This window comes from Biomphalaria glabrata, chromosome 18 (assembly GCF_947242115.1).
Source record: "Biomphalaria glabrata chromosome 18, xgBioGlab47.1, whole genome shotgun sequence".
Taxonomy (NCBI): domain Eukaryota; kingdom Metazoa; phylum Mollusca; class Gastropoda; family Planorbidae; genus Biomphalaria; species Biomphalaria glabrata.
This window is the reverse complement of record NC_074728.1, coordinates 4,942,820-4,963,661: the sequence shown is the minus strand read 5'-3', so window position 1 is coordinate 4,963,661 and position 20,842 is coordinate 4,942,820.

Here is a 20,842-nt window from a genome sequence, read left to right as displayed (position 1 = left end):
AGAGGTTTGTCACCAACGATGCCGTTAATTATAGTTTAAGAAATAGGATATGTACGTATGTATATTTAGAGATACTCGTTTCTGGAATGTTAATAAAACTCGTATCATCAAATTGTATAAATACTTTTGAATCGTCTCGTGTAAGGTGTAAACTATTATGAATATTTTTTTTTATAACAAAGTAAACATTTTCCCATATAAAACATCACTTCGGGATAACCCTTTTCGTCTCTTCGCAAAGGAAAACAGTTATCGGATGCCCCTTTTGACCAAACTGTGGTTACCTGACAACTGCACTGCCAAATGATGACAGAAAGGATGACAAGGACTTACAATTGAGGACAAATAAATACAAATTGACTGAAGTAAACTTTGAAACTAGGTTTACAATCTAATTAATAAAGTCTATTTAAAACATCGTCAATCAGCAAAAACGCTTTTTCAGAGATAAAATTCACGGATTTTAAAGAGCTTTATGCATCATTTACATGAGCAGCTTTAAATATAGCTTTAAATATAGAAGAACACAACTGTTCACGAAGGACCATAGGTATAATTTCAGAATTTAAAAATCAAAGAACCGCACAATTCTGCAATACCTCTCCATACTGCAAAATGTAAAATACCTGGTCGGGATGGCTGCCTGGTCGTGCGGTTTTATCGACGGTCGAGGGTTCAAACCCTGCCCGCTCCCATCCCCCGTCGTCCTGCGGGAGGTTTGGACAAGGAAGTAAACTATCTTCAACTCTGAAGGAACTTCCAAAACATGTAAAACATTTTACGAACAAAACTAAAATAATCAATACTAATTGACTAGCTAATTTGGTTAACTTTTTTTTATGGATTCATGTATTGTCATCGATTATGAATAATTGTGCAAAAAGTTGTAACTTGATCCGAGAATGGGAAGTGGGAGAAAAAATAATTTCACCCAGACAGACAGACGGATAGACGGAGTGAGTAAAAAAAAAAAGTCTTTTCTATCTGTCGTAGATCTACACCATTTAAAATTTTGTGTTTTGAATGCTGAACATTTTCAGATTTTAGGTCAATTCTTGCCGAACGAAGGACATGACCTCAAAATAGAGGACATGTCCTCTTTTTTGCCGGACGTCTGGTAACCCTAGCCCAAACCGCGCACTCGGATATACAAACACGCTTTTCACATCTCCAATCAAAAGATTTGCGGCTTGTCCTCTCTTGCATGACCTTAATACTAGCTCTCGATTTGAGCGTAAATATGAATAACCAACACCTCGTTGAAACAACCCCCCCTTAACGCCCCCCCCTTCTCCCCAACAGATGGTGCTTCATTATCATATAATGATATAATGAAGGAGGGAGAAACCTGCTCCCTCCGCTTTTACCAATAGCCCGCAGCCCCACTGACCGGAAGTGGACGCTCATGTTTCCCATCGATGACAGGGTGCATAACGTGGCCGCTACAATAATGCCAGCATGTAACGCAGATGGGTGACCTTTTGGCATGACGTACTAAAGGTCGTTGGTCTAAAAACTAAGCCAGTGAAATGTATATATTTAAATGACGTTTCATTTATCTAAGACAGTGTTTCCCAAAAATTTTTGGAGCACTTTGCACTTTCGGGGTATTTAGCGGAACACTTTAAAAAAAATTGTTTAGAGACATTAAGTTACGTGGTGGCCTACTAGTTAATTATTCCAGTAGTTCGTGGAACACCTGTTTAGGCCTCGAGGTTCCGCGTAACACAGCTTGGGATACACTGATCTATGATAAACCCGCTTGCATGTTTCTCATGCTGACGAACAGCCAGCGATCAAAAAGGTTATTTTTGGGGGTCTCTGGGTGGTCGAAGTCGAAAGGTTTGTTTTTTGCCTTTCACCTGTGTTGCTGCTAGGCGTCGTTAACGAATAGAAGGGTCCACGGTTGTTGCCCTGGTGAGGACTGACTTTTTATTTAATTTACCATTTTCTATCATAACTGATTTAGTCCCTAGTGCTTCCTTTATGCATCATTAACTGTGGCAACACTATATCTGTCTTAATCCTACCATGTCTATTACAATTATAATGTAGACAATTGAAGAAATTATAAGTAAAAATAAAAATATATAAATAAATATATATATATATATTTATTTATTTATAAGGCTCCTTCTGTCTCGGAAGACAATGGATGCGCCCAGATGAGTCACTGGTAGCTTTAGTCGTGAAACATTTTGCTTTGTGTCATTGCCTGTAGCATACAATCTTCTCTCATCAACGTACGCCCAGAGAAAAAAAACAAGCAAAATATAGAAATACTTTTGAAAAAAAAGACTTATCTATGGGGAATAGATCCATATTTACATCCAAATCTTATAATAAAGATATATTTATTTCCTTTTCGAGATAAAACACAAATAATTACCAATATTTAAATAACTAATTAGTTAATTTTAAAGATTGATTCGTGTGTTGTCATCGTAAATGGATAATTGTGCCAACTTATAACTTGATCCGAGAATGGGAAGTGGAAGAATTAACGAATTCAAAATTTGTATCAGAGTGAGTTGATATAAGATTTGAAGTAAAAATACCGCGGTACACCTACGTATGTCTGCCCAGGTAATTGCTAGGCGAGATGTTTTGGAGATCTTCACCGTTTATCCATACTTCTGTACAGGTATACTGTACACCAGATAAATCAGAAAATGGACGGATTACAATGTATGGATGGATTTGCCTCCCTTTTATATATATATAAAAAATCTCCGATACTTCCTTAAGTTTATGTAAAAGGAGTAGTGGATAGATGGTAGGCCAAAGCTCTGAGTTATGGAAAGTGAAATAACACGGGAAGAAAGGGTTAAATGTTTCCCCGTTTCTGGAGCGAACTTCAAGGAGGATATCATGTGGACAACATTCCGATCAGTAGGTAAATAATTAATGAAAGAAAATATCTTCTTTATCATCCTTATCATTTTTACTTGGTTGAAATTCATAAGTGGTCGCAGTAGAGAGATAGGCTACTAAGAGAGAACAGGGTTGTACTGCCCACTATTATTACTGACCAGTGTAATTATTTCCTTTTTTATTTTTCTTTCGGGTGCTATTTTTAAAAGCGGACAAGCCTTAGGATGGTAATTGCGGTAGGTCAAGACGTCCAGTGGCTATTGTTGACTACTCTGGACTGGGACGACGCTTACGGTCAGCGGAGTTTGTCGCACGTGCCGGTCAGCTCAGATGGGCCAAAGTTTTTGTTTGAGACACCGGGCAGGGAGACGGAGGGACTTGAAGACGCGATTGTTTGTTCGACAAGATGACCTCCCCCCCGGGCCCCTGCCTCCCTCTCGCGTGCACACACGCACACTCCAGGTCCTACACACCCACACACAAAGTCCCACTCATGGGGTCTCATGTGTGATCGAGTGTCCATCCTAGGTCCTCGCCTCCCTTCTATTGTTTGATTATGATGAGGGTCTACACAGGCCAGCTGATTCTCTGCGTCCGCCAGGCCAAGCCAAAAGGTCGTTTTCTATTTAAAGGTCTGAGGGATGCTGACGGGCGCTGCTGACGTGGACAATACTCAACTGTCCGGCCAATGTGGTGGTCACTTCTCACCCCCCCCCCCCTTTTATAAACTCATCAATCATCCTCATGCACAGAATCTTCCACGTTAACAAACAGAAATGTTTTAACACCAACCCCATTTCCCCTTCTACAATCACCCCCCCCCTCACACACACACACCGCTGACCTCGCATGACAGTCATACTACAACCAGGTTTGTTTAATATCATGTTTACGTTTCTGTTAAGAGACGAACAAGACTACGGCAGTAAGGTTATTCTTTGGCCAAATATAAAGGTCCTAGTGACGCTGATGTTCAGGCCAATTTGAATGTTAAATTATGCAACACAAAATAAATTTATGACTATATATCATTGACAATTTTTTTTGTACATAAACCCTTTATAGGATGGCTGCCTGGTCGTGCAGTTTGCGCGCTGGGCTGTCGTTCGGATTTATCGATGGTCGCAGGTTCAAACCCTGTCCGCTCCCATCCCCCGTCGTTCTGCGGGAGGTTTGGACTAAGAGGTAAATTATCTTCAACTCTAAAGGAACATCGGAAACATGTAAAACATTTTACACACATTTTAGGACGATTTGAGAGACACTTCTTCTTAATCCAATATACGTACTGGAAGTGGAAAGATTTAAACTAAGAATAAATGGTACAGTTGCAAGATATTAAATATATTGTCTGAGAGGAGGACGATTGATATATGGAACACGCAGTCTAAAGATGAGACGATGCTTTGTTTCTGTGTGCTTGTAATAGTTCTGTAATTTGTGTACATCTTCTTTGGTTTCTCACGATGAGTTGCCCTTCTGAAAGCTTTGGTCGTGACAGACACTTTGATGAGGGAATTACGTAAAGTTAACTTCATTGATTGAAAGACCTCAAAATATGTTGATTCTGTGGTGGCGTTCACTTTCTATTCCATGTTTTACTTTTTTTTTTAATTAAGTGCATTCATGACATTTGGAAATATCTCTTTTAACCAGACAAGACAACATGAAAGAACGGACGAGTCTGTCTTTGAAAGAGATTCTACAAAAGGCAAAAAAGACAGATAGAAATGAAGAAAAGCGGTCAACAGATCTTGTGTGGTGCCCCAACGGTCCAGCTGTCTAAGGGATAGGTGAAGGTGAAGAGGAACCAATTCTTTCAAATCCTGTTTCTTTTTAACAATGTCTATTTTTCTGAGGGATCGCGAAGGTTGAGTGGTTAAGCGCTCGGCTTCTTGAAGTTGGGTTACTGGGTTCGAATCTCGGTGAAGATTTTGAATTTCGGGATTTTTTAAGAGCACCACTCTCTAATGGGGTACCTGACTTTAGTTGGAGAAAGTAAAGGTGGTTGGTCATTGTGCTGGACACATGACACCCTGCACTTCAGAGCACAAGCAAATTAAGTTGAGCCCACACAAACTGAAATAATGCATGTCTTAATCTTATAGCAGTGATAACAATGTCCAAACTAAGACCCTTGGATCACATGCGGCCTTTTAAGCATATGTCTACATTGTATAATAGAGAAGAAAAAAAAACTCCTGTGTTCCACTAACTCCACGATTTGATGAGGGCCCGTGACAAGTATCAAAAACTGCATCCCCTGATCTTCCTTTGTCATAGAGAACATTATTATATATAAAAATTTTTTTTTATAAATGACGCAGTTGGTATCCAAGTGCTTGCGTTGTTACCCAAAACAGACTGTCAGCGTAATAAACCGTTTTGAAATTATACGCTGAAATTATTCTCATGTTCCTAACACTAAGGACAGCGAGCGGTCGAATTGAGGCGAACGACAATGGTTAATTACGTCATCCCCCATTGTCCGTGGCAGTCAGCATGCTAACAGTACTACGGACACCACGTCGTGTACACAAATGGGACTTAGATACTTGTAATTAAGGATTAGTCGACAGCCATACTAAGGCGTGCCAAGTTAATGGGCAGTTTGCAACGGTTAGGGGGGCATTGCGGCCTTGCATCTTCTAAGATGGCGGATCTATGGGGGCGAGAAGGTTTGTACATGCAAGTAACTGGATCGACGGGGTGGAGGGTGCTTTAACCCTGCTCAGATATCATAGGGTCAATATGACCCCAGCCCTATTTGGATCAATTTTATTGTTGAAAACTGTAAACACTTCGCTTGCCATGTAGGTTTTCGTTAGGCCTTGCTAAAGACGTTACATTTGTTTGAAAATTTCGAAGTACTGCGGTTGTTTGAGAAAGCTGACCATGTCCTTCAAAACTGTTCTCTCTACCATGATACACTGGCCCCAAAACACCCCGATATAAAGAAAACTCTATGGAGAGCTCCCTGATTTGGAAACCACTGCGCAGTTCATCTCATATATTAGTCTAGTCATCTGAACACTCCAACATAACAATGAGAACGAATAAGAAAAAGAACCGGTTATTCGTTATTTACGTTTATTTTCGCGTGGGGTCATAGTACAGTCTACGTGATGGAAGTTCCTAATTTTTCCTAAAAATAAAATCAACTAAAATCCGGGAATCTTACATTGGCTGGGTGGGTGAAAAAGAATAAAGCCTGCATCCCACTCCAACGTTTGACGAAGGCAGCAGAAGGAACGTTGACACTCCATTGTTCCACAGAAGAACAAGAAAGTCGTATTTCTGTTCATCAAGCATCCCCCCCCCCCAAAAAAAAAAAAGACTGATGCGGATACTGGGAAATTTGTCCATGAAACATGGTGCAATTGTATTCGGATGTTATAGCAATATTTTGTCAAGTGGTCATAAACCACTTTTTTTTTTTACCATGGGGTCTGGTCAAACTGACTCCATAATACCAAACAAGTGAGCGGGTTTAAATACGTGTACGTATAAACTTCAATTCTGCATTCTATGATCGTGTTAATATGATGTTAAGTGTGTGTTGTGTTTACTATTGTGCGCGTTAAATTCCAAATAACAAAAAAATAAAATATAAATAATAATAATTATTCAATATGATTGTTTTCTACCTCAATTAAAAAGTTCCCCTATCAGACCTAGCAACAATCTATAGGGCAGATGGTTTAAAGGTAATCTGTTTCTGAGGCCCACTGTTAACGAGGGTGTCTTGTGGCCAGCACAATGTCCAGCCGCCTTTACTTTCCCCAACTAATGTCAGGTACCCATTAGAGCTGGGCGGACGCCCAAAGATTTTGAGATTAAAAATCCCAGTCTTCACCAGGACATAACTAGTAATATATTTTTTCTCTTTCCCAGTTGAAATCTTATTGTTTCCATTTCTTTTTTTTTTTACAAAGCTTATATCAACTATGTCTGTCTGTCTGTCTGTATGTTTGTCTTGTAGAAAGTGTGTACACGTTATTTCTTCCACATCCTTTCTCGGATGAAGTTGAAACTTTGCACACGTATTCACTGGCATAGAAAAGACGAATCAATAAAAAAAGTAACCACTTAGACGATTAATTATTGGTAATTAATTATATCGTTTGATGTCATCAAGGGAAAGTAAACTTCGTTATTGTGAGATTTGATTAAATTTGTCGGGTTTAGACCCCTTTAATAATTGTGAACATTATTTTTCCTTCACGTATTCTCCAATCAACTTCATACATTAAATATTTATTTTATTTTGTACTCACAAAAGACTCAATTTGTCAAGTAATTATTGGCAATTAATTATTTTGTTTAATTATTTTGTTGGAAATTGAATAAGGGAAATAAATTGTACAGTATTTAAAAAAAATCTTTATATTTTATGTTTCATCTATCGTTCTTTCCGAATTTTTATATGAAAAAAAAAATCAAAAATGGTTAAAGGGAAATTAATGCCCAACTGAAGTGTAAAATGAAAGAGAGTAGTCCCCCTTTGATGTAAACCCAAGAAATGGTCTGAAAGTGTCCTGGCTGGAGAATGAAAGACGTGTAAGATGTCACATCCTGCACTCGAGATCTGCAATAAGTTATCATGGGCCGTCCATTTCGCCTCTTGATCCTTTAAAAAAAAATCTGTGATTAAGAAACTCGAGCCTCTCTATCAGTAATGACAAATTGAAAGAATATATCTCTGTCAACAATGTAACGTTATTTTTTCCCCCTTGTTACGCCCCCTCGTCTCCATCGCCCCCCCCCCCCCCCCATACTTTCACAACAACGATATTCAATCTTCTTGAAGTAGCTTAAAGCTAATCCTTGTAGCGCGCTGAAACCATCTTGGTTTCCATAGCAACCGCCGTTTTTTTTTTCAAGTGTTCAAAATGAACAAAAAATGAAGAGGGAAAAGACTATGAAGGCTTATAAAGATAAAGAGGGGGAAAAAAGTTCGTATTCTGTGTTTGGCACATCTTTAATTAGATTTGTTTACAAGATAACAGCGACACTAAAAAAAAATAATGTACAAACAGGCAAATGAGGTAGAATATAACTGTTTACATGTTTGGTTACAAAACAACAACAAACAAAAAAACTGGCCAGTTTTGAGAACTAAGGATGGGTCCTAGTAACGAATGCAGCAACAGATCCAAGAAATTGGTGAGAAGAACGAGACATTGTGTGTGTGTGTGTGTTTGTTTATGCAGGGTTGTGATTGGGTGCGAGAGAAGAGGAAGAGGTATCGAATGGACCCTCTTTGTCCTGCAAGGTACCTCAGCCTTGTGTGTGTGTGTGTCTCAAACTAATGTCATGTTGCCGCATGATGTTACCCACGACCACGCAAAAACAAAACTGAATTTTTAAAAATATACAGAGTCGCATGTGTGTGGGTCCGACAGTTACGCTGTGCAGGGCACGTACTCCGTATGGGGGACGAACAGTATGCTAAGAGCGGTCTTTTTTGGTGAGCTGAAAGTGGTCGACGTAACATAGGTGCCTCACGGAAACGCTTTAAAGACCAGTTTAGGCCCCAACTTGCCTTAGGTGACATGGACGAGAGCACTTGGTTGCATGCGGCTTCAGAACGAGACAGCTGGAGGTCACTCACAAAGGCCGCGGGATACACATTAGAGACCAAAAAATCCGCTGCCGAGGACAGACGCACCTGCGGACAATGGTTATGCTTTCCCTGGGTGTGCAAAATATGTAGGTCACAGCTGGGGCTGCGTTGTCACGGGAAATACTGCATTCCTCATAAATCTTCGGACTCGAAGACATGCCTTAACGCTCATTAAAATTTTTTCTTTAAAAAAAGAGGTTTGGGGGATGGGAGGCTTCTTAAGTTCTTTTAGACTTTTTTTTCTTTAGGTGATGTTAATTGGGGGGGGGGGTCTTTTTATTGATTTTATTCGTCCAATTGAAAATTTATATTATTTTTTATACGACGACTTAAATGAAATAAAAATTGTATAGTCGATAACTGAAAAGCTAATAATTTAAAATTTCGACTGTCTACCATGATAGCACATCCTACTGTTCCAGCACAAAGTAATTGAAATAAGATAAGCAGACACACGTGAAATCACATTGGAATTAATCACTGTACATCTCGGGTATCAATTACTTTCTCCTGACCACGTGATCGGAATACGCGCAGACGACTGGCATTCGCGTTCTATCAATTTGCTCAAACCAAGACCACGTCCTAGTATCTTCTAGCTCGTTCAATCGAAAGCAAGAGGAGATAAACGCGCCCGTCCCAGGCCGTAAGCCTGGAGTGGTCCCTTAGGTAGAAAGAGAAATGGATAGAGTTGAATGATGGCTGACCTGAGGTGATACTAACGAGCCATTAAAGACCTTTCAGACTACCTACCAGATAATTGGACTCACTGGGACACTAAAGCAGATGACCATATGTATGGCTCAGGCTATGAACTAAAAGAGCCCCCACTCCCGCGCCCATCCTCCGCCCCCCAAAAAATCACGTAAAATTATTCGGACCAGATCATTAAATCAATAGATACGAGTTCTTCTAATTTAAATAAAAATCATCTATCTATATATATATAATTCTCTTCTTCCCTAAACAGGTCAAACGAGAAGTAAAGGAAAGATCACTCTGATGATAGTCCACGAGAAAACAAGAGGGGGGAGGGGATGAACACGTAGTCGCAACATTGCAGGGCAGGACCGTTGTAATATCACTCTTTTTATTTTTATTATTATTTCTACCTCACGTTAAAAAAAAGGGGGTGGGGGGTGGGGGGAGTAATCTACTCTGTAGTAACTATCGAGGCGACAGAGCACGCTCAAGAGTTTGGACACAATGGAAAGATCACTCTTTTATTTTTGCAGCTCGGATGGAGGGAGTTATCCTATCGGGAAAAAAAAAAGACAATTTTCGTCTGTATTTTTCAAGAGATTTGTATGAGTTTTCAAAAGATTTTAATAATTTTCCGGATATTTCCTGGACTTTTTCGTATATTTTGCAATTTCAGGAGATTTCCAGGACCTCCTGTTAAATCGACAGGAGGCCGCGGGAAATCTGTAATATGTTATAAAATGGTTTGATTTGATAATTTATACACCTAAAATTAGCGCGGGTCCTAAAAAGTGCTGGGCCCAATGCGGTCGCATAGGTTGCAGTGGCCTAAGGTTGGCCCTGCAAAATAGCGGCGTATGCTACGCCGCCGGTCGACTAGTATATTTGTATTCGTCTTTATTTAATCTATATATCTGAAACAACTGAACTGCAAAGATACAATTGAAACAAACTGTTTTCCCTTGTCCCAAAAATTCATAAGAACTAATCTAAAATATATAAAAATCTTACAAACTTTTTTTTAATAGAATAAAAACATTCCAAATTAAGAAATGTTAACTAGATGCAAGATGTTTTAAAAAATTAAAGTTTTTTTTTTTCAATTGTTTAAAAAAGAAAGATAAAATATATACGGGTTTAAAAAAGACAAAAAAAAAAACAACTGAGGGAAAGACACGAGACTGAAAGCACCGCTGATAATAATCGTCAATAGAAATCAAATGAAATCAAGTCAGCTAAAAGCTGTGATCACACTACGAACAAAAAGTGAAATCAAATCAACGTGGACGACTCGCCTAAACTACAACAGATGCTTTCACGGGACAGAGGCGGATTAAGGGGGAGCACTTGTTTACGACGTCCTCACACGCACATGCTTGAATCGTCCCCTCTGGCTATGACCTCCCACTAACTGGTACATCACTGGACCACATCTTTCAATGGCTTCCGTTTTGATTGCAGTCAAAACTCACTAAAACGAGAGTTGTGAGTTGACCTGTTCGCGGACAGTACTTCGTTAATCTGTTCGTCCTCGATGGCTAGGAAACTGTCATGGTTGTTTTTAAACGCTGGTCTCGTCTGTCCGGGGCCCAGGACATTCTAGTGTACACTCGTTGACTAAAAAACATGAAAAGGATCAAAACGTCTGTGTGTAGTCACTGAATAAACTCATCCTGTGTCTGTTCTATTTATGTGAATGTTTCTGTTGTGTTGTATGAGATAAGACTCCTTACGATCACAACAAATTTCCTTAAAGACTATTAAAGCAGTCTTGGTATTAAATATCATTGAATAATGCACGTCGATAAACATTTTCAATATTGCATTTAATGAAACACTCCGAAAAACAAAAGACGAAATCTACCAGCTTTAATAAGCATTCAATAAATAATTGTGCGTTCTTAAAATACAGTAAATATTTATGCAAAATAAAACTGACAAAAAATGTGCTATACTTATGTTTCTTTTTATTAATTTCTAGAAGCCCTCCCTTAAGGGGAGACCCTACAGCGTTTCCTCCCGAAGGTTTCCTGCTAGATAAGGGTGGGAGGAAGGGGGAACAAACAAAATTCTCCTCGCTTAGGAGGGGGAGGGGCGCCACAGAATAAAATTTAAGGAACACTGATATAATGGTTTTAATGTCACAAGCCTCGTTTTCAGTAAACTTAAACTCTCCGAGAAAATGCTTTTGTTTCGCTAACGAACGCCTGCAAGATGTGTCAACCTATTTCTGTGACATTGTCACACTTGGGAGCGATTAATAAAGAATAAAAGCAAGCGTTTGCAAAACTGGGTAAAGAAGGAGAGGGGGAGGGAAAAAAAAGGGGGGATGGCAGGCTTTCATTCTCTAGTTTACACATCACACATTCACAAGATGGCAGAAATAATGTTCCCAGAAGTCTATAATTTGGTTTTGAAAAACGAGAAAACTAATGTGGAAGAACGCAATCAAAATTGTGATTGACAAATGAGTTTGTGCTTGGACGAGATAGATTGTTCCGGACTTATTACTGTGACAGATTGGAAGCTCGCGGACGCAAGTGACGTCAATGTTCTTGTTCAGCTAAAACACAATTGCGTTGAAATTACCCTTAAGAACAGTACTCGTGTAAAGGAATGATTACTTTATTAGCACTGGCATTCAGTTTTCATACGAACAATAAGAATGAAATGAAACTAGAGCAATACTGTTTATTGCATATATAGATCCCATAGTTCCAAATCTGAACTGATGTAGTACACGGATGAGCAGCCTCATCGTCATCCCCAGCTCACACCACTGGCGGATCCAGGGGGGGGGCGGTAGGGGCGATCGCCCCCCCCCCACTCGGCCGACCCCCCCCCCCCCCGAAGGGGGGGGGGCGGACGAACTTTAGTATAGGATTCACACAATTTGTATACGAATTTATTACTTATGTTAAAAATATATACTAATTATTTATATTTCAACCTATTTTTAGATTATTTCGCCCCCCCCTCTAGTATCTTGGCCGATTTGGTGGGGTCGGGAGGGGGCGATGGTATCAATCCCGCCCCCCCCCACACTTAACTTTCGAGTGGGGGGGCGGTCCAATTAATTTGTAGAAATCACAGCCTGCTAACAAAATCAATTAAATATTTATATCCTTGTAACTTGTTATTGATATTTTAACCGATCTTTATATTATGTCGTTCCCTGTTTGCCGATTGGTGGGGGGAGGGGACGAATACCTCTTCTGCCCTTCCCACCTAAACCCTTTGAGTGGGGGGGGGGGCGGTCCGTTTTTATTGAGAAATCATAGTTTGTGAACAAAATTAGTTGAATTAATATAAAAATTTTATATTATGTCGCTCCCTTTCTGGTATTTTGGCCGATTCGGTGGGGTGAGGGGGGGGGGGCGATTGCATGTACTGCCCTCCCCACTCTAGCCCTCTGAGTGCTGGGGGGGCGGTCCTATTTTTGTGGTGAATCATAGTTTGTGAATAAAATTAGTTGAATATCTATATAATATAAACTACGTATTGATATGTGACCCATTGTAAATATGTCGTACCACACTCTAATCTCAAATTGTATCATTAGTAAATTTAAATGAAAAAGGGTTGTACCAGGTGGGAGGGGCGATACATGCAATCGCATTTCCCCCATCGGACAAATCAATACTTTTTCTTTTTGTATTATAGTTAAGAAATTACAAAATTTAAAAAATCTGTCACTAATATAATTTATATATACTATAAATTAAATTCTTATATCGAGTCGCCTCATACCTATTCTTAAATGCCAAATGCAATCTTTAGCAGAAATTAGTAAAGGAGCGAGGATTAATCGTTTTCACTCTACCGCCATTCCCATTTCCAGACAGAGTTTTTGTAATTTCACATGAAGTTATCATAAGTATTTTAAGAAAGACTTTGCATTGGAAAAGTTAGAATTCAAACGAAATTTTTCAGTATAAGAGTCAGGATTGAGATAAGTTCTAAACTCAAATAACGTTTTCATAGTCGCCTTTTCCCAACCTTTACTCAATCTGATATTTTTGTAGCTAAATAAATTTGGGACTAAAACTCACAATTTATGCTAGAGTTTTCTTGAATACTATTTATCGAATAAGTTCTTTTTCGGCGGCGATCCTCAAAGCAAAAATCTAAATACGTGGGGTATCCTATCTTTTCAAGGAACTAATCGGTTTTATTTGCAATGTATTATGGGTCTATAAATTCAAATTAGAATATTTTTCAAGTACAACATTATTCGAAAGGTCGTATTTTAATAGTATGAATAATAAGCTTCAGGTCAGGAGAATGCGTTTCTGCAGTGAAGAATGCAAGAAAACGCTTTAGGCGTCGGGGCTTCGCCCCGAACTTCATTTATGGGTGATGAGTTGAAGATGTCAGGAGAATGCGTTTCTGCAGAGAAGAATGCAAGAAAACGCTTTTGGCGTCGGGGCTTCGCCCCGAACTTCATTTATGGGTAATGAGTTGTAGATGTCAGGAGAATGCGTTTCTGCAGAGAAGAATGCAAGAAAACGCTTTTGGCGTCGGGGCTTCGCCCCGAACTCCATTGATGAATAATGAGCTGTACTTGTCAGGAGAATGCGTTTCTGCAGTGAAAAAAGCAAGAAAACGCTTTTGGCGTCGGGGCTTCGCCCCGAACTACATTGTGAAGAATGAGCTGTACTTGTCAGGAGAATGCGTATCTGCAGTCAAAAAAGCAAGAAAACGCTTATGGCGTCGGGGCTTCGCCCCGAACTCCATTGATGAATAATGAGCTGTACCTGTCAGGAGAATGCGTTTCTGCAGTGAAAAAAGCAAGAAAACGCTTATAGCGTCGGGGCTTCGCCCCGAACTTCACCAGAGAACTTTATAGCGCTGAACTAATTGTTTTGTTTTTCGCCGAAGGTTGAGAAATGCTGCTTTTTTATTCTCATATTTATATATATATATATATATATATATATATATATATATATATATATATATATATATATATATATATATATATATATATATATATATATATATATATATATACATATATATATGTGTGTGCGTGTGTGTGTGTGTGTGTGCGCGCGCGCGCTGTATGCACGTTTATGCTTAGGGTTAGGGTTTACTGGGCGTTAGGGTTAGGGTTTTGAAAAAAATCGCCCCCCCCATTCCAAAGTTCTGGATCCGCTAGTGGCTCACACACACACGTGCACGCACGCACAGACACAAATATCACTCGTCTTAATAGTTGCTCAAACTAGAGATGGGAAACGAACCGAACCCGAATTTTAAAATATGGATTCGATTCCCATTCAAACCCCTCCACGCTTTATGTATTTATTTATGAAATATTCAGGACAAAATATTCTTAAAAAAATAAATATATTTAAAAATTTGCTGCTTGATACAGAAACCACCGAGTAATTCCTTAAGATTGTTCTTTAGATTCCATTACATACCATCTTTCTCATTGTTCTTTAGATTCCATTACATACCATCTTTCTCATTGTTCTTTAGATTCCATTACATACCATCTTTCTCATTGTTCTTTAGATTCCATTACATACCATCTTTCTCATTGTTCTTTAGATTCCATTACATACCATCTTTCTCATTGTTCTTTAGATTCCATTACATACCATCTTTCTCATTGTTCTTTAGATTCCATTACATACCATCTTTCTCATTGTTCTTTAGATTCCATTACATACCATCTTTCTCATTGTTCTTTAGATTCCATTACATACCGTCTTTCTCATTGTTCTTTAGATTCCATTACATACCATCTTGCATTCTCTTTCTCATTGTTCTTTAGATTCCATTTCATACCATCTTTCTCATTGTTCTTTAGATTCCATTACATGCCATCTTGCATTCTCTTTCTCATTGTTCTTTAGATTCCATTACATACCATCTTTCTCATTGTTCTTTAGATTCCATTACATACCATCTTTCTCATTGTTCTTTAGATTCCATTACATGCCATCTTGCATTCTCTTTCTCATTGCTCTTTATATTCCATTACATGCCATCTTGCATTCTCTTTCTCCACTCCTACTCTTATTGTTTGTTATCGCGTATTGACTTTTTGAATGTACGCCGGATATTAATACCAGGTATTAAAAATGTAACCTAATTATGAAAATTTCATAGCCAGAACTCTCGCGTTTACTCAGTTTATGCCTTTTATGACCTATTGTCATATATAATAGCCACTGACTAATTTATTTCAATTATCGCTAGGAAAATAATTCTTGCAATCACGCAACTATAATTACTACATAAAAAAAAACGTGAGTCTGACCACGAACAAATAGCCGCTGTCCCTCTTTGCCAGAGACTCGCATACTATTGATACTAGGTCAACCCCAACAATAAGATTCAACTTGATGGCGTCACCGACTGGATGCTATGGAACATCAGTTCTAACGCGAATAATTGGCGTTGTTTAACATAGTGGTCGGGCGCCCCAGTGGACTCATCGAGGAGGGAGCAGTCATGGGAGGGTGGCAGGTTTTTAGAGAATAACACAAGACACTTCTGTACGGAGACGTTCAGCCTTTAACCCTTGAGTGACTCACGAGGATAATTACACACTCCACTGAGCATTGTCAGCTAGTTCTTTCTTGGCAGCTTTTTTCATCACTCTTCCAGTGTTTTGTTTCGCTCGCTGAAATTTCTTTAAAAAAAAATTGTGTTTCTATTTCTTGTTGGTTATTTATTTGTTTAATAACTTTTTTTGTGTTGCGAAATGTTCAGTCTTGGATTGGTCTACAACTTTGTAGGGCTTTTGAAACATGAAGTTTAACAAGCTAAACAATACATTTTCAACAAGAAAAACTTAAAACAACAACAACAACAAAAAAACAAAGCTTATACGAAGTGTAATTGTAGCAATTAGTTTGGATCAGACATGTCAATTATATGTGTAATAGACCTAGGCTAACCACAATAAATCTATGCCATAAATAATATTTTACCAATTGTTTTTGTTTAGCGTAATTTCAAGCTTTTAGCTTTTTCAATACGCTATGATTCTATCACATATCTGAACCAGTTGGGTAAATGAAAAGGGGGTGGGGGAGAAAGGGGTATTTGGGTGAACTTTACCGTAATTAGTTTGGAAAAGAATTTACAAGAAAAAAAAAAAAGGAAGGGAAAACAACGTGAATTCGAACTCCTACCTTACGCCTCCTCTGCGCCGAAGTGCTAACCACTCTGCTAGAGTGATACTTATGAAGATTGTATAGTTATATATTTTTTTTCCATTTGGAGCAGCGACCTTTAAAGGAACTAATTCGCATTATACCGCCACTTCAGTCAAGTACAATTTCTTTCCCTTGTTCGAGATAAATAAAATAATTATTTATCAATAGTTAATTAACTAAATAGTTTTTTTTTTAATTTCATTCTTGAGTTGTCAGGTAAAAGAAATAATTGTGCAAAATTTCGGCTTGATCCCATATATATTTTTTTTTACATTGACGTCGCCTTTGTAAAAAAAAAAAGTCGGCAACGCCACTGCTTACCAACATGCCTCATAACATTCATGCCCAGCATCCACAATGGTTTCCGGAGAAATTGGAAAGTGTAATGAAAATGGCTGGGGGGGGGGGGGGGGGGAAGGTAAAGTATTGGGCGGATGTGATAACAATACTCACATGGGGTCAGACAGCCGGTGTGGACCTCCAGGTCTAGTCCATGGTGAGGCAGATGGCCGTAGACTGAAAAGGCTCTTGTCCGTGAGCGACAGGGACAGGCTCGTCATGAGAAAAGGATGAGCAGAGTGGCGCGCCCCTCCCCCCACTCATACAACATGGATTTAATTAATGACCAGGTTTTTGGTACTTCTGAACTGAAACCTCTCCTTTCACTCCCCCCGTTCCCCCCCCCCCCCAAATTGTCCATCTCGGTCAACCTCTTCCCCCACCTCCCCCTATGGCAATGACCATAAAACCTGACACGCGATCACCATTTTTTTTCTTCCAGTCTGGATCTCATCGACTCCTCGTTTGCGGTCACGGTGTAAAACAAAGACCCAAGGGACGATAATTCTACCGAGATTTTTTTTCCTTTTACAGTTGTAGATGACATGTGGTCTCCCCTTTCTTTCACGTGACATCACCGCAATGGGCGTGTCGGTATGGATGACAATTTTGTTCCCTTAACGATTAAACTAGACTGTTACTAGACCATAGACCCGTCTTAATTTGTTTGACACGTTGATTCAACCGATCAAGTCACATCCCAATTTTGTTCTTTTCTTATTTTTGTTGAACCCTGGTGATATTCTTCCAATGTCATGGATAGAATGTCCCTTTTTATGTCAGTGTCAAAACTAAGTGATGACTTCTAAATGTTTGAGTCCACGGTTCCAACTAGAAAAAGAAGGGATCTGAGCTTTTGAAACATTAACCATTCAAAGAGGCTGTAATAGACTGGATAAACAATGAAGAGATTTCGCCATCTTTACCATTCACTGGCATAGGAAAGTGTTAACTTTTAGTTTATACTACTGCGTCATTCCACAATTACAGACTAATATTCATTAAGCCATCCACCATTTATACTACTGATTCATATGCCATTCAACTATCTATGTCTTCCACTTTAAATGGGGGAGACTACATATCACAGAGGTCATCTGGTTCTGGTAAAAAAAAAGAGGTAGCTAAATGGTAAGTCCCTGGTCTCGAGTTAAATACCGCCGAATATTTTGAGCTTCGAGACCTTTATGACGACCTCTGAATACACCCAACAAAAATTGGCACTTGACATACATTGAGAAATTAGAGGCGGGTGGTCGTTGTGCTGGCCACACGATACCCTTGTTAATCATCGGCCACAGAAACATATGATCTTTACATCTTCTGCCCTATAGATTCCAAAGTCTGAAAGGGGCCTTTGCTATGATCTACCTATTTCTACTACCGAGTAAATTACCCTCATATGTTATCTACAATATATATTCCTAATGTCGTATATTTCTGTAGCCTCGTTATTTAAGTCGTTATGACAGAGACATGCACTCTTCTAGCGAAATGAAGGCACTTTGTCTCAATCAATATGAGAGCAAACCAGGGCCGGCATTAGGTAATTAGAGGCCCTAGGTCAGGTGAATAAAGTGGCACCAAATGAAATAGCAAAAAAAAAAAACCAACAAAATTAATATCGTAAAAATAGAATAAAGATCTATTTAAAAAACATACCTGTAGTTTTAAATAAATCAACAAAGAACTAAAAAATACTTATTTAAAAAAAAAACAAAGCTTATATTAAGTGTATCAATTAGTTTGGATCAGTCATGTAATTAAATTTGTTATAGATGTAGACTAAAATAATACATCAGTGGGATTAGAAATATTTTTACCATGTGTTTTATTTTGGCAATTTCATGCTGTAAGCTTTCTCAATACGCTATGATCCTATCACTGGTATGGACCAGTTGAGAAAAGGGTGCGCGGAGAAAGAATGTGGTATCTTTGTGAATATTACAGTGATCGCTTTTTAAATACATTTATATTTATTTTTAAAAAAATGAACGAACTGAATTCGAACTTGAGAGTTCAAGTCTTCTAAAGCCAACACACTTACCACTGTGCCAGGGAAGTGCTTATTGTTTTGTTTCAATTTCAATTTATTAAAAATAGATCTGTTTCTGTGTCGAAATAAATCAATCAAATCAATCATTTTCGACGAATTCTTTATTGTTTATTGAAGATGACCATAAGCCTACAACTTTCCAATCAAAGCCGATATGCTGACTCTTCTATGCATTACTTGAACCAGCATCTGTCGTGTCCGTGCTCATGATTATTTTGCTAATAAGCCGATTCTTTTGACCACTTCTTCTAAGGCCATATAGCTTTTCGTTAGCCTTTTTGATGCACCAAGTCTCCAAATAACATCTCAACATTTTCAATAAAACGTCTTCTAACGTTGGTAGTCTAAGAAATAAACCTAAACATGCGTTAATAAACAATGAGTCATGGTAACAAATGTAGAGCTAGTCTGGTAGACATAGAGCAATAGAGCTTTGCTATGTTTGAGATTTTATCCAAGTTTCGCAGTTTTTTTCTCTTTATTTACGAGGCCCTCATCACTTGGAGGCCCAAGCCGCTGCCTAGTTTGCCTATGCCCAACCCGGCCATGAAGGAGCTAACTACAAATAATAAATAAATATAATATATATATATATATATATATATATATATATATATATATATATATATATATATATATAAATCCATAACTTCCGATAATCTTCCAGTCTTTAAAGCTTAAACCATAGTTATCAATTCCAAAGCGTTGTAGTGATTCTATGCTATCCTTTATTTTTAACTGGACGCTAATACTTTTGGCCATATTACAGATTTATGGCTTGTGTCCTCGAGTATTGCCTGGCCAGTGGGAGTGTCACCTTACAATGTAAAGTTGCCAAGTAACGATCTACTACCGAATGCCATGTTGCCAATTGGGTTCATTTTTTCCCCAGCCTCTTCCTTGTCTCCCATTAGGACGAGAGACTTAAAAAAAAAAAAAAGACAAATGAGTCTGAGTTTGTTAATACTACCTGGCAATGTTCGGTTTCACATAGCCAGAGGAAAAAAAAAAAGAAGTAAGATATAGTGTTCTTTGCCATGTTGGCTTGTGAGATTTGTTTAAACACTCGCCGGGGAAAAATGGATTAGTCGAAAAGACACAGAGCTAGGGGTCGATGAAAAGGATTCTACTAATGAGCGAGACAAAATGTTGATTGATTGGGAAAGGGAGATTATCCACATCGATATGAAATGTCACGATGTGATTATTAGTCTTTTTTTTAATCTCTTCATAAATGCTAAAAAAATTAAGGTAAAAAAATGCAAACAAAAGTCCACCAAATTTAAAGTTACTTTTAACACTTCATAATGATTTGTTTTCAAAATAGCGAAATTAGAACGTAAAATAATAAATATGTTTCTGATACCTAAAATGAATACTTCGGTTTTCCCGCACTTTTTTTTTTGTTGACGCAAAAAATGACATCACAAAAGCTCATAATCGTCTCCCTTTACAGGGTTATTAACAGAACAAACGATTTTCCCTCTCCTAATCATTGATGGAATGAAAACTAAAGCCGAGAATACAAAGGCAACGAAACCAAGAGAAAAAAAAAACAGAAAAGGTATTCATCTTCTTCTCAGTCAACTGAACTTTCCAAAGACAGGCCTGGGGTATAGAGAATGGAGGCGGGCGAAGCGGACGGGGCTGAAGCACACACACACACAAAAAACGGTTATTACAATTTTAACAAAAGAGGGCGCTGCAAATGCACCGTAATTCAAGTGTGTATGCGTGTGTGTGTGTGTGTGCGTGTGTGTGTGTGTGTGCGCGCGAGCGTATATTTGCTTAAGTAGTCAAGTTTCACAAAGAATACGTTTCAGTGAGATGGATTCTGAGATGAATGCTGGGATACTTGACACTGACAGGCATGCGTCATAAGTGCAATGACATTTCGTCAGAGTCAACTGTCCCAAGAAGGAGGATACTGGTCACTTGCCCACTGTGTCACGTGAAATCGTTCAAGAGGTATGACACTGGTCACAAGCTACCTTGTCACTCCAAAGGACACCAAGGTAACCCATTCAAAATGGCCTCAACAAGATGCAAAATACGTTGAACCATTTC